This window comes from Cottoperca gobio, chromosome 6 (genome assembly GCF_900634415.1).
Source record: "Cottoperca gobio chromosome 6, fCotGob3.1, whole genome shotgun sequence".
NCBI classification, from domain to species: Eukaryota; Metazoa; Chordata; class Actinopteri; order Perciformes; family Bovichtidae; genus Cottoperca; species Cottoperca gobio.
Window position 1 is genome coordinate 20184577 of NC_041360.1, and position 17727 is coordinate 20202303.

Here is a 17727-nt window from a genome sequence, read left to right on the forward strand (position 1 = left end):
GCATGGATTTTTATTTTTAAGGGTTGGACAAAATCCCAAGGTGCGTCTTCTGTGTTTTGGAGTGAACGCTGTAAGCTGACCCTAAACACGAAGCACACCATCCACCTTATGTGCTTCTATTCACTCATCGACTGAAGCTGATTACTTTAACTTCCAATGTTGGCATTGCATATTTTCCCCTTGATCGTTTGCTCCAGTAGTTTCTTTCAGAGGAAATTCATATTCTGACACAAAAAAAAGAGCATTTTAAACCCTAAGATGTGGTCATTATAAACTCATTATCAGGGTTAAATGAAAAACTGCTCTTGGCGTCATTCATACCCTTCGCTAATGCGAGATGATGTGGCGCTAAAGGCTTCAGTGTGTGGGAGAAGCACTGCTAATGGATGAAATATTACATGTAAATATTGTGAACAAATAGGAAAAGCAGCTGTAAATGTATTATTGTTGTTGAAAATGTAAAATACAGATACATATCAAAGACCTGCACAAAACAAACTTTAAAAAAAAATAATACTTTGCCTGGATTTAACATGAATAACGGTTGTACGACACATTACTTACTGAAACAGGTGCTCTGTATCTGGTCACTGTTGTATTTAATGGATTCATGTCATGCTTTTGCCCCCTGTGTGTAAACGCTCCTCCAACTCGATATAGAAAAGTCATAATGTAATTATACAGCAGACTGAGAGAGGAAGTGCATCCTCCTCTGATGTAAACAGATCTGACACATGAACTTGTCCCCCAGCAGTAATCACATCAATAATTTGATTTCTTTTGCACCTTTGGCCAAAACCTCCAGACTCATATAAACAGATAGATATGTCTCTCCAGTCCATGTCGAGGGAACATATCTCAGGGAGGTTTTGACAGGTACTGTGTACTCCCCATCTTTGTTGTTATGTAACTGCTTATCCTCGGGGCGGCTGCTTCTCAATTACACCTCACATTTATCTGCAGCAAATAAACCCATCTTATTAGCGCTTAATTAGTTTTGGAGCAAGCGGCAGATATCGAGATAAGATGTGAAGAGTTTAATTGCGAAATATGATTGCCACTGACGGAAGAAAAAAAAACTATTGTGACAGTTTGAAGGGCTAATAAATAGCGTGACTTGCTGTCATTGATAAAGATCTAAAGTTTCACATAGCAGAGACACCATGTTGTAAGTACAGAGGTGTTTTTGTTAATAATGTAAGAAAATATGGGTGTGATGTTGTTTTCGACTGCTGTGTTTGATGTAAGTTGTGTCTATGAGCCTGCTGATCTGTATTGAATCTGTGTTAAATAATCAGCACCTCTGATTGGGAGGGAAGTCATTTAATGGTTGGCTTGCTGGTGCTGTATCTGTTATGAAGTTAGCTCTGAGAAGAATCAGACAAAAATAAAACAGTCCGAGGGATGATCGTCTCTCCTACACAATTAACGTGCCATGAGTGAAGTTCTGCATTTCAGTAAGCAGAGGACTTCAAGGATCCACTGCAGTAATAGCCACGATAATTGGAGTTACAAGTGAGGCAGAGGCGGCGTCTTCTCTGGCGGGCTTTCTGCATTTCAACACAAAGACGAGATTCACTGTGTGCAACTTTGTAAGTGCTTTGTCTCCATGGTGCTGTATCCTTGAACTTGTAAAAATTCCTCAGAGTATTTTATGGATAATATGCATCAGGGAAATTAAGAGAATATTTTAATGAGATTCAAGAGGTATTCAGACATATCTGGAGGCGGTCTGAAATGAGAGGCGAGGAAAATTACAATACTTCCCAGTGTGGCACTATCGGCAGATGTGGGTACGAATCCCCTGCTCGCCTTCAGGAGATGATGAGGGAAACGCTGGGGAATTAAGTCCAGCAAATGACCTTGTCTGCACGTTAACCTCTTTCTTAGTTTTCAGTTAGATTTTAATATGTACTGTTTAGCAAAGCAGAAATGTCTTCGAGAATACTTCACAAATAAATAGAGAAGATGTGAAGAGAAATGAGTGTTGGGGTGGGGGTGGGGATTATGAGTTTCCCCCTTTTAAATAGGTAATTTCTTTAGGCTTCTCATGATAAATTGCATTTTGGCTTATTTCCAAATGATTATATATCTATAAACCCATTTCCATCTTGCTTGAAATCCGTGCAACAACCTAATTTCTGCTAATCTCAGTCAACCAGCCTCTGGATGGCAACTCAAACCAGAAACCTTGTCTACTTGCCAAACCTGGCTTATCACAGTAATAACTGCGTCACTTGTTCTCAATGTTTGAGTCTTTGGCTGCAGATGGCTAAGCCTGAGATAATGCATGTGTGCAACATGCACTGAGAGAAGAGAGCATGGCTGGCTAGTTGATTTACAGCAGATTGAACTAAGAGGAAATGTCGCTTTTAAAGTCACGTGAGTTCATCCAGCCAAGGGTCTTGGTTGATCCTGCAGGCCACTGTATGATTATTAGTGCAATCCTGCTCTCAGGGCGAACTGCTGGAGTGTATCAGGACATGCACATGGGTCCAAGTAAATAAGGTCCAGAACAGCTGGAATGAAGTTCAATCTCTAAAAGGTGAAAGCACTCATATTAGACTAATGGTATTCTGTGGATTTGATGCTTTATTTATTTCATCTTTCTCATTTTACAGGCCTGATGTACAGGATTATTAAGCCTTTAAGGCTGGGAATTATATCAGTGTTGAACATTATTCCAGTTTGAAGCATTTTAGTCATTCTTAAATTGAACAATAATAATACTGCAGCTAAATGGAAAAGCAGCTCCCTGCTGTTAAATTACATAAAATGAAATTGCTGAGCATTAAGAGACAACTTTTGGCATTAGTGTATCCTAAAACTCGTCCAGCTGTTGTCCATCTGTGGATTTGAGCCTGTAGGGGAGTAAAGTACTACTAACGTGTCTATTTGGATAACAGTTTGCTAGAATCGTTCAGTGCCTTGAGGCCACCATACATCGGCAGTGGCGCTGCAGTGCGCGCAATGGGTGTGCGCACGCCCCGGAGTGCTGCTGCGCGCCCCCGCCTGTGTGTGTGTGTGTGTCGGTGAACTGGTGGGAGAGGAAGAGAGGACCAGTGAGGCAGAGGAGACAAGTGCAAAGAGGCTCGGCGCTGAACGGGACTCCACGTAAATAAACAGCAGACGGTATCGCTCTGTTCGCAGGGGACTGAAAATACAGAACAGGCTTCGTGTTTCACACCACCGAGGAAGGAGATAAGGTGAGCTAAATTATGCCATTCATAATACACACGTGTCGTTTAGCTTACAGTTTCACTGTCAGGAGTTTGTGGGGAGATAAGCAGCGAGTTGGATGCTATAAGGCTTCCAATGAGACCACTGTCCTCTTTACAACATGAGCGTAAAGACACGGGGGTTGTTTTCAAAGCTCAATCTGTGGGACATGATGTTGTGGACACATTTACGTGTGAGGCTACAGCTTGTGGTCATCAGAGAGAGCAGGTGCAGGTGTGCATATTACGGAGCGCGACTGTCAATCAAATGTGTGCTGCTTAAAAGATGCTGAGAGAAATCATTGTCACTTGTCTTCCGGTGTGAACCTTTGATATGATCTGTCCTTTGCTTCATGACGCTCACATCACACGCTGTAAGTATAGATAGCTGGATAGATAGGTAGATATATAGATGTATAGATAGATAGATCTATTTGACAGTTGTTTTTTTTGCCCTGTATAATAAAGAATCTGTCCTCTTACACAACATCCCTCATGTCCTAAACTGATCTGCACCCTTCATGTTTAATTCTCTTTATATACATGTCACAATACTGTCTTGTTTTGAGTGACCAGTCAGTTTATTCAGTCTAATTTCCCTTCATCAGACTGAATCTGATTACGATAGCCTCCCGAGAATCACCCATTACATCCCATGCCATGTATTATACAAGCCAAACAATTGCTTTCCTCAACAAAAAAACCCTCACATTCCCACCCAAATCCTCTGCTTACTCCCCCTCCCTCTTCTGTCTCCCCTCGGTCAAAGCTTCAGTCAAGGGGGGGACTCACCATCATGCAACAACACCCCCCACCCCTCTTCCACCGCTCATCCCCAGACACTCTCACTCATACACACACACACATGCCTCAGCTGCACACTTTCGCTGCCTGCTCAGATAGCCATATTAATACAATGCTAATGACCCCTGCTTTATTGTGTGAAGCTCTTGTTCTTACTTTCTCTCTGAAAGGACTGACACACTTTCTAGTAACGTTTATTCACTGCAGGCAGACTATTGTTAATCTGTCTAAGAAGATAACAATGTCCCCCCTATCTCTGCCTTATGTCTCGTTTGCATTAATTCACAAACGAGCGGCAAAATCTGTGATACCACTGTACGTATGTATATCCTCGGCTGTGTGCGTTTCTTTCTCTTCAGTCATATCTTCACCATAGTAAGTCAGGATGTTGCTTGAGCCCAGAGAGCCACTATTCCACATCTACTGGAGCTCTAATGACAGGACATTTCAGGCTCATTTGACAAATGTGGAGAAATGTAGAACAAGATATTGACCTACATTGTGCTGCCATCTTTACTTTCACCCTGGACAAAAAAACGTCACTAGGCATGGAGATTTACATAACTAAGGGATTATCATGACACACGTTGGCCGGAATTATTGTGAGAGCACCAGTCAGTCACACTGCTGACCTAAAGCCAGTAGCAGACCGCTCTGCTGCGGGGGCTATGGGAAAAGCTTGGGTGTTGGAGGGAAAATGCCACTAATTTCACTCTGTGGGCCGCAGAAACACGCAGACTATTCTGCGAGAAGTGATCAACGCTCCTTCTGTAAGCGGCTGTCTGTGGTATTATGACCTCCGCCAACCGCATGATGGGACAAAGTGTCTCATAGAGATAAAGACTTGTTCTGTGTAATTCTTGATGATGATGATGATGATGATGACATCATTTCTGAAAAGAAACTGAGCTGACCCTGAGCGGCTTTCACTTTGTGATTCATTTCACCAAGGACACACTTCGTTCTTGTCATAGAAATGTTTCAAAGATGTATTAAATTGACTGCAACAAACAGCAGCGGAAGTCAGAGCAGGAGACAGTAGTGTTGTAGACATTTAAAAAGAAGAAACTCAAAGTGCTCTGTATTGTGCGACTTTAAAAAACGCAGCATTTTAAAGGATTCTTCTGGATAAGTACAACTTGGGTTCTACTTTTGTAGTTGTGACCGTCATTTCTACAGCATGATACTTATGATTTGTTTTGTACTCCCAAAGTAATTGCTGACATCTGGGAGAACTACGACATTGCTACAATGAAGTCTAAAAGGGCAAGACATGAGCAAACATTTAAATGATTTGTTCCATCAATAAATCAATTAGTTGATTGACAGATGATAAAATTAACATACAATAGTTTTAGCTGTTTTTCAAGCCTAAATGCCAACAATTCTCTGGTTCCAGCTTCTCAAATGTGACATTTTGATGCTTTTCTTTGTCATAAATAATTGTATCTGCATATATTTAGGTTTTGGACTGAAGGTCAAATAAATCAAGCAATTTGCAGACATCATCTTGAGCTGTTGGAAATAGTTTTTACTATTATCTGACATTAGACAAAACGATAAATCGATTAAATGTCAACAAACTAATTTATAATAGAAACATTGTCACTAGTTTCACTGGCCTGTAAACAAGCCAACAGATTAGCCAGATTATCTAAATCACTTTATTTGGAAGTAAAACTGTGAGCACACCAGAAATGTTGGTAATACTCCTTAATTGCACAGGAAACCTGCAGTAAGTACAGAAGGTTAAAGTTCAACCAGTGTTGGTCTGTTAACTGTGATGGATGTTTACAACGGACAGTTTGAATAACAACTTCACAGTTCGTCTTCGTTTTCTCTTCCCAGTAAGTTTGTCTAACCCTGTGGTTTGTTTCTAAACGCATGTTTTTCCTGCCCTGTCCGGCTTCCTTCAAAGAACTTTTGCCATGTTCTTGGATCTCATCAGTTAAGTAAAGTGTGATCATTGCTGACAGCAGTTATGACCAAAACTACAACACTTATACCCAAATTGATGAAAACGGTAATTGTCCTTTAAAAAAGTGCTGTGATGATTTATTTTTTATTAAGAGTGGCACAGGCACAGTTAAATAATGGACCATCATAAGTCACTCCAGCTGATTGACTGAATGATTGACTGGGTCCTGGGGACACGTGTGCTCGCCCTGAGCGGAGTCGATCCAGCAGCCGTTGTGAATAGAAGAGCTGTGCTGCTCAGCTGTGATGAGGCTAAATCTCCAGGGACTGATTGAGGCCCATGCCTATCCATTAGTGTCACTGAGGTGTGGGTGTTTCTTCCCAGTGGGCCAGTCACACACAGCAGCACAGCACACTGACATCGCCTGGACCTCCTTGTCACAAGCATGTTCGTCTCATTTTGGGACTGATGAGTGCCTCATTAGAGGACCACAGAGGGAACGCTGTCCCCCTCTCTGCTTCACGGCTGCTTGAACACTTGCCTCGGTTGTAATTTGGACAAATCTATGTAGGGGTAGATACAAAGAAGCACATACATGTTCCACACACACACACACACACACACACACACACACACACACACACACACACACACACACACACACACACACATGCACTTTCTCTCTCCCTGTATGTGTGTGGGGTCTGTCTGGTTGCAAGCTGGTGGGTGCAATTAGAGTTTCACACTCAGTTAGGCAGCAGTCTCTAATGGGGATTGACACGTTTCTGCGAATCCACTCCACACAGCTGCAACTGTTGATGTTTACATACTAGACCTCCATTATATTAGCAGGAGTGGATGGAGATAGATGACTCATGAAAATGGATATTAGATGATTGATGTGTTGCTCATAGCAAGACTCGTACTGCTTTTTTGAGTAATTAGATAAAAAGATGTGGGGGTACTTTGCAATTTTCTCAACTCCTGCAACAATACAGCTTGAGTTTTTGCGTAAATGATAAGTGAGTAAATCGCAACAGAAAATGAGTCAACAGCAATAATTTATTAAGAAAACTCTCTTATGCTAGCTTCTCAAATGGGATGATTTGCTCCTGCTTTGTTCATTCTAGATTGACCATCTCGCAGTTTGTGAATGTTGGTTGAACAAAACAAGCAATTTGAATGTAAACTTGAGCTCTGGGAAATCATAAAAAAACAGCAGTAATACAAAATGCTGCAGCCCTATTCTCAAGCTTTGTCTGTGCATTTCAGTAGGTGGTATTTTTTGGGCAGCAGGTAATGTGGACAGATGGTGGACGAGTAGCGGTCAGTGCGTATGTCCCTGGACGGCTGACTGTGACGGAATCGTTACACCAGAGCTTTTTACCATGACAGTCATCGAGTCTAATCACTCAAGGTTGCCCAGGGAACACTATTATCGCCTTGTCAGGTTATTACACCCCTTAGTGAGAACAAAGCGTTTAGAGATGCTCTTTTCAGTCCAAACCAACTGCTGGGAGTGACAGCAATAAAGCCCCCTTTTGAAGTGGGAGGTTGGGGTAATGGAACGTAATGTTGTGGGTTTTATGTTCCCCCCTCTACCCCCCAGTAGAGCGCCTGACAGGTTAACTAGCTGCATGTACCGCTGGATCTGACTCTGTCAACCTTGACTTTAGGGACTTGATATGAACAAATGAAGATGAGACTTGATATGTGTGCTCAGGGTATATTTTCTGAATACTCATAAGATGATTGTCTGTCTTGCCATCCATTAAAAGAAGTGGAGGGAGGGAAAGGAAAAGTGGGAGTGTTTTTGAAGCTGTGAGGGTTGCAGAAAGGAGGAGGGGTGGATCATGTACCTCAGTCGACACTGAGAAGGGGCAGGGGGAACAAAGGGGGTCTGTTTTCTCTGTCTGTACTGGTGGGGCGGCTGTCCATGCCTCTTTTCTTGCAGTATAGGGGGGAGATGCAGGGTTATGCCTGAGGAGATCCACAAAAGAAACGGGTGTTGAAGCCTCTGTTTGAACAATAAGTTGTTCCTGCTGAAGTAGACTAGAGAGCTAGTTCTTGCTACCGACAGCCTCGGGCCTGTTGAAGCTCTGGCCAAATTTGGATGGGCAGCAGATGTTGGAGAGCTAGTTTGTGGCCCAGTGGCATCACATAACAAGGACCACTGCTTCCCTTTCCCGTCCTCAAAACAACAGGAGGTGGGCATTGCTCCACCGGCAGGGTGTAGGCTCGCCAAAATTAGAGAGAATTCAGGATGAGTGGGCACTTGAATGCTTTTTAGTCTGTTCTCAAGCCTCCATCTTCCTCCTATTTGCATAGAGCTTAAGAGTAACTCGGCCACACATCCCACTCTCTGTTGGCACAGTGATGCAGCCCACTTGTTTTCAGCAAATACATCGCCACAGCTCTTATTCTGCTTATCACATTGGAGTTTTAAAGAGTGGGCCCTGCCAACAAATCTACCACAAGCCTCCACACTCTCACCAGTTGTTGGAACGATGCATCCTGTAAAAATGTAGAAGTGGGGGTCTGCAGATATAAGCGGAGCGAAGGTGTAGATTATCTTTGTTGCCCCAGCACATGATGCAACAGTGATTGAATCAACAGGAAAGAAGGGGACACTTAGCTGTCAGCTCATGAATAAAGTTGACATGGAAACACAAAGTGGCTTTCCATGGTTCAGGAGCCTTGCTGACCTCGAGGTCTTATTTAGGCTAGGCCTTCTGATGCCCTTACCCTCTGCTCAACCTTATACCCCCTCCCACACCCCGGCCGAGGGTAAAACACCATGTTAGCAGCTCAGCTGCCACCACTGAAGGGCCCTTAATCCAAGTGGGATGACAGCTTGGCTCTAGATGCTGTTTCTGTGGCGCTGAGACCAATGGGCTTTTCTTTCCCTCTTTTTCATCTCTTAAACCCCCCAAACACAGCCACAGGAATCCTGGGAAAAAAATTCTCCTGGGGGAGACAAAGGAATGGGATGGTAAACAAATCCAAGTGTAGATCTGAGATTCCTCCATTCATCAGAAGTTAAATGTGCATGTCTTTTGAGATATCAAAAGCACAAAATACAATGCTGGCTTGGGTTGCTTTGTTGTTGATTTTTGTTTATGGTGCCACGTGTTGTGTAAAAAACATCATCTATACCCAGATAATCTTTGTCCAGGCTTCGAAATGATTAGAGAAGATTGAGGTCAGAAAACCATTAGAATCATAAAATTTGATGTCCTTCCTTTACACCAATCAGCGGAGCCTTTCAGAGATCACATGTGGAAAAACATCCAGACAGGCCAATAGATAGGCCTGCCATTGATACAACAATCAGCATCATCAGACATGTTTGCCAGTAAACTGAGTGACTCTGCCAGGCAGCTTTGACAAATTGTTATTTTCCAGGCCAATCACGCTGCCATGCTGATGTTTAGTTAACACTGGGAAGATTTGGGAGCCACAATAACATCGCTGTTTAGCCACATTTATTTTGACTGAGTATTCAAAATCAAGTTCTGAAATCTGTTGATTGACATGTTCAGTTGATCGACAGACATAGTCACAGTCACAGCCACAGCCATTCATCAAGTCAAAATGTCAAACATTTGTTAGCACCAGCTTCTCAAATGTGAGAATTTGCTGCTTTTCTCAGTTTTATATAAATGGCTTTTTTGACTGTTGGTCGGACAAAAGATCATCAATCATCTTGGACTCTGGACATATATTAATACTGTTTACTGTATGTTTGCCATGTTGTATTTGCCTTTTTCCTGTAATCAGATCAGATATGATCATTTTCAGGATTCTCAGGACATCATTTTAGCGGAAAATTGGTTTTAAATTTGATTTATTAACAAAAACCCAAGGACATCCACCGTGGAGTTGACTATGCTCAGGCCCTGTGCCAATGCAATTTAGAATCAATCACGGGCAATGGAATAGCAATCAGTATAATCTCCTTGTGGTCAGTCCTTAGCTGGTTTCTCAGCGTTGGGCGTCTTTAGGAGCTGGAAGAATGTAATTGTGACTAAGATTATTTCTTGCTGTGAGGAGGGGAGGATGGACAAATGGCAACTTCATTTATCAGGATCTCCTCTGAGGCTGGCCGGCCTGATAACCCAATCAAACGCCGAGTGTGGCTGAGAGCTGTCTGGGGCAACACTGGGCTTTTTTTTTTTTTAGCTCTGGGTTTGTGTCTCTGTCTATGTGGAAATATCAATGAGTCTTTGTCAGTGTGCCATGGTTTATAGCCAAAGCCCCATGGTGGTAAGAGACTAAAGTCGCTCAGAGCAGAAATGACACTAAAATATGTTATGTTTCAGATGAAGAAATTGTCTATTCCATATGCTCCATTTCCTGTATATTTCATCACACAATTACACCATTGTCGATTTGGATCTTGGCAATGAGTGGCATTCTTTATATTGGTTTTGGTTGGTATTGTTCTGGCAGAGGTTGAAAAGACTGTGGTCTGAAGCAGACCTAATGCTCGGGTCTTTAGGGTTGGCTGGTTTTGGGCCTCTCAGGGCTCAAGTCACAATGACCACATCTCTGTATGAGCGGAGCCATGGTGGACATGTTACTCAAAGGGGTTACTGCATGACAGAGAGCACGCCTCCACAGATCCTGTGAGAGAAAAATAGGATACTTTCACTCACTGGTCATTTGTGATGTGTCACTGAGGTGGAATTCATATAGCTCTTGGTTCTGAAATGAGTATCTTGATTGTAGTTGACATTTCGTGTTCTGTAAAAGGCTCAGCTTTGAGTCAAGGGGCACTCTTTAGATGTTCAGCGACGCTTTCATGAAATGTGATTGGTGGGGAATAATACATGAAATTGTTAATGTACTGAGGGGCTGCTGTACTCACTCTTGGGTTATATGCATTGCGTCAGCTATTTGAGCATTAACGTAAGTGCACATCTGAGGCTTTTACATAATTGTCAAAACCGCTATCTCAGTAAAAAATCTCAGTTCCCCTTGATTGAATGATAATGATTACAATTGTAGTTTCATTTCCAAAGCCAGTTTTTTTTAATCCTGATATGCACAGTGCTTATGGAATTACTAAAACCTGTTTTATCTCAGCTTGTAGCCATGTGATTTAAATAAAGGAGCAGTTGCTGCCCTAAGAGCAGATTATGTCTGTCTCTAACTCTCTCAGTCTTTCCTTTCTAACCCTTTTATCATGTCTCAGACTATATTTCATATCTACGTACATTTACTACACAGCTACTTGTAAATCCATCATTTAGCATGGTGTGCAAAGTTTTTCTTCAGTTTCTTAGTAACTACTCTACTGTACTAGCTTCAAAACGGTTTCCAGGGTCTGACGTTCTCCAGCTCAATATCCTCTCAATATGACACATTTAACAGACCTTTCAAAGGAGTATTATGTTCTCAGCAATGTCTTCCCCTAAGTCAAATACGAAATGTATGTTTCCCTTGGTCAATATGTCGAAGTCGCCCACCTACAGCTAGAAATCTGCTGATGTTATACTCCTTGAAACCTACACCCTCAAATCTGTGGGCAAGACTGTTTTCTTGATTTTAGACATTGAACTGGCTGAATGGATTTTTACAATATAGGATTTTGAACTGCGAGGATTGCCCATTATGACAATGGCTTCAATTACTGCATGAAAAGGTCACAGTGAAAAGAAGAACTACCCTATTTTCCTTCCCCTGTCTTTCTTCCCTTTCACTAAGTTTGTTAAAATGACATTTAACCATATGACTCTGTGTCACTCACTCATTCGGGAATATAAGAGGAAACACTATCTGATGTTGTCACCCCCAAAAATGTCCATTTTACGTATAATCATCTGGTTCCATGTTGTTTTATTGTAATTCGGGGACCTTGCATGTTTACATTGTCTTATCCAGAGGTGAAGCCTTAGGCAAAGTGGTAGCATTCATTACATTCTTGCATATTTTATGAATGTATAGATTTCCCCGTTTCCAACATTGCTTTTAAATGTAAGCGTTGTTCACTGATATTGTCCCTAATCAGACCAGAATTGGGGAACTACACAGAGGTTTGACTGATTGTATTCTCCACGGTCAATAAAATCTAATTAAGCCTTAGGCGTCCCAAGTCAAACTCCTCAGGATTACCCTGGCCCTGCACCCAAAACCCAACCCTGGGAGAGAGTGATAACTAGACTCCCATAATCTGAAGCTAGGGCTGACTAGGGGGGGTGTGGGGTTTATGATGAAATCCTTGCAAACCTACCAACCCAACTGCAGGGATGGCTGTCGTCATCACATGCTCAATAGTATGTCAGTCACGTCATCTCACGTCTGGAATCAGTGAAACATCAGGTAAATGAAGTTCAAATCACAGTTTGAGAAAGTGAAGTCTGTGATAATGGGCAACACCACAGTAGGAAATAGTGCATAACGCTACAGTAACATCAGCGTGTTTTGGGGAGATAATGATATAAAAACTGATTTCATGCAGAGTATCATCCGCATAGCTCACAATCCCCCACGCTTTGAAGTCAAATTAGAAGTGTGTCTGTTTGGGTGGAAACGAGAGACCGATTAGAGAACAGAAAACATGCTTTGAGAGAACATTTAACCCTCCCTCTCTTCCGCCTCTTCAAATCTTTTGAAACTAAATAAAACCCTGCAAAGGATCTTTCCTTTTGTCTAAACTTTAGGGTGTGGGTAGGATGTAAGCTCTGAATTTTAGGGTTTGCTTTTCACTCACTCTTTTGTTTTAGTGTCCGTTGCGTGAAAGTACATGTTTACTGTGCTCATTGCTTTTAAACAGTCCTTGAAAAGAGTCCGTTTGTGAGGACGTTGACCCACAACAGGAGACCGCTATTGATCAGGTGCTTGCCTAAAGGAAGTAGGGATGAAGGGATGAAGAGGTGAGCAGGGTGAGTGGGTCAGGATGGGGTGAGAAAGACAGGGAAGTGACCAGGATTTGCTCTCCCCCTCACCAGGATGCAGCCAAGTCTGAAATATGGCTCTTTTCTTTTCATCCTGGAAACAATGCTCCTGCTGGAGGCCTGACGATATGTCCTCTCCCCATGTGTCCTTTCCCATGTCTCCAAGGTATCACTGACCTGTACCCATGTGAACAAGGTTTCTGGTTTTCTATTATCACTATATCAATGACTTTACTTGGACAATAACACCACCAAAGTAAAACAGTTGCTTGTCACCTCTTCTTGCCTTCTCACAGGATTCGATTGTGAGTTGTTTTTCCCAGTTTAGCATCAAAAGGCAGCCAGAGTGAGAGCTGAATATGCTATTTTGTCCTCAAAACAAAAGAGCCCAAATTTGTTTCACTTGCTCTGTTTATCTAAGCTGTGATTCAACCAAAATGGGACTTTGGATATGAATTTCGAGTGGAAGCAGAGCGTTGGCAGCAGTAGCAGGGCCGCGTCCTTGACAGGCCTGTTGAGGACCTAAGCCTATTTCCTTCCAAATGGCTGTTTTAAAGAATGAAAACAGGTTTGAATAAAACCTACTACTGACTTAATGCACTACTATGATGCAGGTCCATTTTGTCCATATTGTCTTGTGAAACCATCCCTTTTATCCCTGTGACTCATATTGTGTTGAATTGGAGCATAATAGAGTAGGTGGCCACAGAGAAACCACCCGGGACAGCTCGTCATAGCACTTCAGTTTGATTGACATGGCACTTCTTCTTTCACATCAGACATCGTAAAATAGTATAAAAGTGGCTCTTTTACATAACATTGGATAATTGCATGCCTAACCTCCTTCATTCACCACTGGGCCTCTGTGAATTCAAACTGGAGCAACCTCAACATAACTGTGTTTTGTAATGCTAAAATTAGCAGAATGTGCTTGATATGGTAATAGGGCAGGAAAACTGTGTTTGAGTGTTAGCTTTACATTTCACCGTGGATATTTGCCAGACATGGCTTCTTAAATTGGTTGGACATTTATTATGGGAACTATGAATGAGCGATATGGACTTATACATCATTTAATTTCAATGCATTGTGACACATTTTCTGCAAAAGCTATTGATATAATTGAGTTTAAAAGGTCATTCGAGATTGTTGTGGATAAAATAATCCTATGTGAAGGTCTTATTTTTGGTTCATGCAGTGAGTTAAATACCTGACAAATCAAGGTACTTCATATTCTTACCATTCTTTTGCGTACAATCTGAATTGCTTGGCGTCTGTTTGTCATATTGTCCCTTGTTCTTTTCATAGTGCTGTGTTGATTATTTACCTATGTCCTCTGTAATGTTGATTGTCAGCTTACAATGTTATTGTTTTGTATTCATTTCTCGCGTTGTACATTTCGTACATTGCCTTCTGCTTGCCTTTTTACTCTCTGTTTAGCCACTTCATGTTTTGTCTGCTTTCTCCTGTTATGTTTTACACGTCACTTGCTTTATTGTTATTTTAATGAATAATTTATTACAATGTTGATCATTCTAAGTAACTGACAGGGACAATGACGTGCACTGTCAAGCAAGAAAGTAAATAATCAAATCTTTGTTTGATGCAGAAATTAGGGATGTTCCAATCAAGTTTTAGTTGAACCTGATCCGAGTCTGATCCAAGGGTTATATTTACTTAGAGGGTGTGTACGATTTGGCGGCATATAGCGTTACATTTGCAGATTGCAACCAACTAAATGCCCCTCTGCTCTCCCCTCTCTTTGACAACACAAAAGGCCCCATCTACAGCCAGTGTTTGTCCGTTCTGAGCTACTGTAGAAACACAGCGGTGCAACATAGCGGAACCTGTGTATACAACCTGCTCCCTTTGTAGATACGAAGGGCTCATTCTAAGCGAACAAAAACACAACTATTCTCAGTTTCATGTTATTATACACGAATAAAACATAGTCATGGATATTCTATTTAATTTCTGATAACACATCCCTCTAAATACTACACACTGGCCCTTTAATTGATGATTAAATATGTATTTGAAACATTGAAATTACAGCTGTAGCCTACTTAATCTGACAAACCTTATTTTTCACCAGCTACTTGATAATTCTGGCCTCAAGGCTTTATTACGTAGTATTTGTCTCTCATAGTACTGAACTGATCAAAACATTGTAAGTGGGGCATTTTCTCAGCCTTAAACTTGGATCACTGTGATTAGCCTTGCCATTCTGACCACAGATATGAAAGTGTGAGGATTATAACGCAAGACAACGTTTTATTAATCCCCATTGGCTAATTTAAATAGCTTCTGTCATAGTACCATGCAGTTTCTCCTCTGCTTCCTTCAACACGGCTCTTTCTCACAACAAAGCTTGATTAGAGAAAAAAACAAAGACTGCAGCAAAACATCACACAGAATGGCGCATTTTGTTGGATGATTTCTGATGGTGTTGGTAGATATGGCGTAAATGAACACTCCTGTGAAACTGAGATGTTTTCACACATAGACTCGCACAGTTGCAGCTCTCAGCTGTGCAGCTCTAAATGTTTAATGGAGAGTTAAGGAATAAGAAGCATCTTCTGTCTCTCTGTCTCTGTCTGCATAGTGTCTCATTCCCACCTGGCCAAGCTCCAGTGCTCACTGCAGCATTCTGACCCACTACGCTGCTGCATTGAGCGGATACAAAGCCTCATTGGAGACTTTTCAGCTCCACTGTAGTTATGCAGTATATTGACTAGTTTATGCAGCACAGGCTTCTTTTCTCAAACTTGGCCAGAATATAAAGTTCCCCCGTCACTTGACTCTTGTGCACCTGAATTTCACGTTCTGGCCGTCGTCTGCACAACCTCAGTGTCAGAGTAGCAACCAGGTCATCTGACCACCACCCACCAGCCTGTGTCACGTTCACAGTCTCAGTATTGGGGAGAAGCTCTGGCTGTCCTTCAATGGCTCTTTCACTGCCGCTTGGTGACAATGCATTTTTTCCATGCCATAAAGCAGATGCTGTATTATACCAGCACAATACTGGGCCCATCTGAAACTGTTTACCATGTGAAAGGCACACCGGGATCAGGATGCCTACCACTGTGTGGGGCTTTTTGACTTGCCACTCTATAATGAGTGCGCACTGGAAGGAAAAGGAGCAGGCAGCTTTAACTGGCATTGTGGTCACTGCATAGAGAGAGGAAATGCGGCATAAAATGCTGATCCAGGCTATTCTTCCAAGGCCGGGACTTTTTATACTTAGTAGAATACAGAGATTACTGTGACATCAAATGAGCTTGTCAGCAGTTACAACAGATAAATAGGCAGGAAACTTGCACTTGTTTGTCCACATAAAAAAAACATTATCCTCCAAATGATTTAGTGCAATCTCTCATCCCTGACCTGAGTTCTGCTGGAGGTTGATACAGCTGCAGGCAGGTGTCTTCTGGATGAGGACACTGGTCTTTTCAGACCGCTTTTCACCGAAAGTCAACAAATCAAGAACTAAGAAGTGAAGTGAAAACAGCTTGACTACAGAGGCTTAACCGGCTGAAAAGAAAAGCCCTGCAGTTAAATGATTAGCCTCCCTTGTGTGAATAGTACCTGTCTTCTCTTGTCTCGCTGTTTGTTGTCGGTGAGTTGAAAAGGCTTTGATCCCAGTTGTCTGCCCTCGGCCTTGATGTTTAATTTAGTCCCCCCCCGCTACCCCTTTAAAAACAAGTAAAACAGTGTTGAACCAGCACTGCCTTGGACTTACTGGTAGTCTATCAGCAAAGCTCTTAGTCACTAATTGAGCACTCAATACCCAGAGGTACCTGACCAGACAGGCTGGTTGGTCAGTCAGACTCCAGACATGATTTCAGGCCCTAGAAGGACCTAGTGGAGACGGGCAGCACTCAGACCTCCTCCTGAAGTGAAGGTCCCCTCGGCCCCCTAGCGCCTCTCAGAGGGCTTATCGTCCCTGAAAAGAGCTCTCCAAGGTCTCCAGTCCTCAACTGGCCATCAGTCACGTCAAGGACACACATCTATCATGTCAAGAGCCCGGAGAAGCAAGAGCAGCACCGCACGCATAAAAGCCCAGACGGGGACACGTTTAAGTACATTAACCCAACCCTAGTCCCTCCTCAGAAGACGGATGCCACTACGGGAAATAAGGAAGTGACTGTGGTTGTATAAACCAATTGTATAATTAGATTTCTTCCTGTGTGGCGGTTTGATAGCACAGCAGTTTGGGAGAAAGTGCAGCTGAACTCTTTGAGCAGAGATTTGCATAATATTTTGATATATATATTGCATTTTATTTTTTGCTAAAGTGGTGATCAGCATTGTTTGGTTGGCTGGTCCACCACTTTGGTCCAGACTTAAATATCTCAACTACTATTGGATGCATTGCCATGAAGGTTTGTACAGACGTTCATGTTCTCCAGATGATACAACTTTGGCGATCCTCTGACATTTCATCTATTCATTTGTAATTTTGAGTGAAATATCTCTACCACTACTGGATAAATTGCCATGAAATTGGGTACAAACATTTATATTCCCCACATGAATAAATGTAATAACTTTGGTTATGGCTTAACATTTTCTTATAGGTTTTTAGAATTTGTGATTAATTGCCTTTGTGGAGTATTTGTCAGTTTTCAGAGCAGTGAGAGAGGGCAATTTGTGTCAAGCACTCTGTTGCAATAGATCCCCTTCCCTTCTATATGCTACACTGCATCTTTGAGAGCAATTTACTATTTCTCTTCCCAATCGGTCCATAAAGGGCGTCTGCTGTGGATAAATAAGTGGGGAAACACTTTTAGGCATGCTTGCCAATACATTCAGGCTCACAACAAATCCCCGCGAGCCAATTTTTTGAATTAAAAAATGTTGATCTATTCACCCAAAAAAACATTCC

At 42.1% G+C, this 17727-nt stretch overlaps 1 protein-coding gene across 1 annotated transcript in view; it reads left to right on the plus strand.

Moving 5' to 3' along the window:
- The first annotated feature begins 3038 nt into the window (after positions 1-3038).
- Positions 3039-17727, plus strand: part of LOC115009378 (neuronal cell adhesion molecule-like) — a 70435-nt gene continuing 55746 nt past the window's right edge. Inside the window, 1 exon segment of the mRNA XM_029433334.1 lies at positions 3039-3206. The gene's annotated coding sequence lies outside the window, so the exon portion shown is untranslated.